The sequence below is a fragment of the Panthera uncia genome, chromosome B1 (genome assembly GCF_023721935.1).
Source record: "Panthera uncia isolate 11264 chromosome B1, Puncia_PCG_1.0, whole genome shotgun sequence".
Classification (NCBI taxonomy): Eukaryota; Metazoa; Chordata; class Mammalia; order Carnivora; family Felidae; genus Panthera; species Panthera uncia.
This window is the reverse complement of record NC_064811.1, coordinates 44,066,304-44,069,461: the sequence shown is the minus strand read 5'-3', so window position 1 is coordinate 44,069,461 and position 3,158 is coordinate 44,066,304. Positions and strand designations below refer to the sequence as shown.

The following is a 3,158-nucleotide window of genomic DNA, read 5'->3' as shown; positions in this document are numbered from 1 at the left end:
TAACTTAAATGCGTTCCACTTATGTATCTATATGTCTGTGCATCTCTGAATATATAATGAAAAATATCAAAAGCTTGAGATGCATGGAGGAATTCCTAGAGAATCACGAGTATTAGAATAAAGACTCTAGAAGGAGACAACTAAAGTATAATTGGTGAATATTTTCTAAATAAACATTAATGTGTAGTCAAAAGTTTTCTCAGATTGTTTATTTGTTTGTTTGCTTTTTTAATGTTTGTTTATTTTTGCGAGAACACCAGAAAGCTGGAGAGGGGCAAAGAGAGGGACAGAGGATCCAAAGCAGGCTCCATGCTGATAGCAGAGAGCCCACTGTGGGGCTTGAACTCATGAACCGCGAGGTTATGACCTGAGCTAAAGTTGGACACTTAACCAACTGAGCCACCCAGGTGACCCTGGTTATTTCTTTGTTGATGTAATAAAGCTAAAATGGGAATGTGACATTTGTTTTTCTTGACAGCCTTGGTGAAGGTTTTATAAAAGAGGTGGTTGAATTTGAGAATTGTCAGTATTGCGTGTTCTTTTTTTTTTTTTTAATTTTTTTTAACGTTTATTTATTTTTGAGACAGAGAGAGACAGAGCATGAACGGGGGAGGGTCAGAGAGAGAGGGAGACACAGAATCTGAAACAGGCTCCAGGCTCTGAGCAGTCAGCACAGAGCCCGACGCGGGGCTCGAACTCACATACCACGAGATCGTGACCTGAGCCGAAGTCGGACGCTTAACCGACTGAACCACCCAGGCGCCCCTTGCGTGTTCTTTATAACTGCTTATATAAGGAGTTGGTCATATAGAAAACACCATAGGAAGTCCCTTGCTTCCCCTTCCATTACTTTGATGATGGTATAAGTGTTCCTCCTTGACACATGAGCAATCAGGATGTACTTACTGAACCCAGCATCCACTAGAATAGTAGTTCTCAGCTGGAGATCATTTTGCCTCCCAGGAGACATTTGGCAATGTCCACAGTTATTTTTTATTATGCTGACAGTGCGGTGTTCCTGGCATCTAGTGGGTAGAGGCCATAGATGCTGCTAAAAATCCTATAAAGCACAAGATAACCTACAAAGATTTATCTGGTGCAAAATGTCAGTAGTGTTGAGATTGAGAAACCATACACTAAAGACAAGTTTTTTGGGAGGGCATCAGTATGTGAAAGAAGCCCAAGACCTGGTTCCAGCTGCTTATAACGTATAATTGACCTTTGGACAACATGGTTTGAACTGCGCAGGTCCACTTACATGCGATGGTTTTTTTGTTTTGTTTTGTTTGTTTTTTTTAATACAGTACAGTACACCATTGTAAATGTATTTTCTCATGATTTTCTTTTTTAGCATTGATACAATACATTTTAATATAGTCCATATTCAGATTTCCATATTTACCTCCAAAAAATCCTTTTAGCTTTTTTGGGGGAGGGGTACAAAATCCAGTCAAATATCATATAATACATCCCTTTCTCACACCTCCTTAGTATCCTTTCATCTAGAACAGCTCTCCTACCTTTTTCAAAAATATTTCACATCTTTCAGAAATCAGAGTTATTGAGGTATAATGTACATAGAGTAAAAATCACCTAGTTTATGTGTACATTTTAATGAGTTTTGGCAAATATAAACAGTTATGAAAACACCTCTTCAATAATGATATGTTTTCCTTATTTCAAAATCCTTGTGCCCCTTTTCAGTCAGTCCCAAGTACATTTTTTACATTTCCTCTTTTTTGAAACTATTTTAAAGGCTTTTGTGATGCCACGGCTGGTCTAGTTTTCCTCCCAGATCTCCTCAGTCACTTTAGCCAGCTTCTCTTCCTCTGTGAGGACAGGAAACTTGTTTGTAACAGTTTGTCACTTAGGATCATATCCTCAACACCTAGAACAATACCTGGTGTAGGAAACACTGCAAAGTGAGGCACTTTGAACTATGCTCATTTATGTAATGTTTAGTTTCCAGCTAAATATTACCTTCATTTTCTAAATGACCATAAAGCTCAACAAAGTATAATTGGTACCATTTACAAAACCACTATATAACAAAGCCAGGATTTAAATACATTGGGTAAAATATGTTCTGATTAATTATATTTCAGTATTAAAAATTGTTTTTAATGTGTATAGAGTTGATACAAAATGTTACATTGGTTTCAGGTGTGCAACGTGATCGAGCGTCTCTATACATTATGCTAAGGTCGCTACAAGTGTAGCTACCAACTCACTGTACGGTGTGATTATGGTATCACTGACTATATTCCCTACGCTGTACCTTTTATTCCCTATTATCTCAGTATTTACAGACAGATGTGTGAATATTGAAAATAATTGCTATTACAGAATTTAAGATTTTTAGAGCCCTTTATTCTTAGGGTATAAGGTTATGCACATTCACTAAGAGCTGTATAATGTAATACTTATGTAACATTTTGAATTTGAAAAGCACTTGTTGAACTGCAGAATAAGTAAGGCAAATGTTATTTGGTCATTACTTTGTAGTCACTTGAGAGATTTTATGAGTTTAATTCTTTTTTTTAATTGAAGTATAGTTGGCATCCAATGTTAGTTTCAAGTGTACAACGTAGTGGTTCAAGTTTATATGTTATCTTCATTGTAAGTGTAGCTACCATCTGTTGCCATATAATGGTATTACAATGTTATTGACTATATTCCCTATGCTGTACCTTTTATCCCCATAACTTATTCCGTAACTGGAAGCCTGTATCTCCTTTTCACCCATTTTCACCCATTTTCACCCACCCTTCTCCCCCTATGGCAACCACATTTGTTCTTTGTATTTATGGGTCTGTTTGTGTTTTTTGTTTTTGTTCTTTAGATTACACATATAAATGAAATCATGGTATATTTCTCTCTTGTTTCATTTAGCATAATTCCCTTGAAGTCTGTGTTGTAAATGGCAAGATCTCCTTTTTATGGCTGAATAATATTCATGTGTGTGTATGTGTACATTATAGCATCTTTATCCATTTATTTATTGGACACTTGGTTGCTTCCATATCTTGGCTGCTGTAAATAGCCCTGCAATGCACATAGGAATGCATATATCTTCTTGTATTATGTTTTCTTTTTTTTTTTTATTTTTATTTTTTTTTATTTTTTAATATATGAAATTTACTGTCAAATTGGTTTCC

The 3,158-nt window shown here is 35.8% G+C and overlaps 1 protein-coding gene across 5 annotated transcripts in view; it reads left to right on the top strand.

Moving 5' to 3' along the window:
• The window catches only part of AASDH (aminoadipate-semialdehyde dehydrogenase), a 55,688-nt gene that overhangs the window by 6,839 nt on the left and 45,691 nt on the right, over nucleotides 1-3,158 (top strand). The window contains exon 2 of one of the 5 annotated variants that reach the window (XM_049630509.1): nucleotides 261-407. The exons of 3 other annotated variants lie outside the window; for them this stretch is intronic. The gene's annotated coding sequence lies outside the window, so the exon portion shown is untranslated. Of the gene's footprint in view, nucleotides 1-6; nucleotides 408-3,158 lie in introns of those variants that run through there. One more of the 5 variants, XM_049630508.1, reaches the window with a different exon arrangement.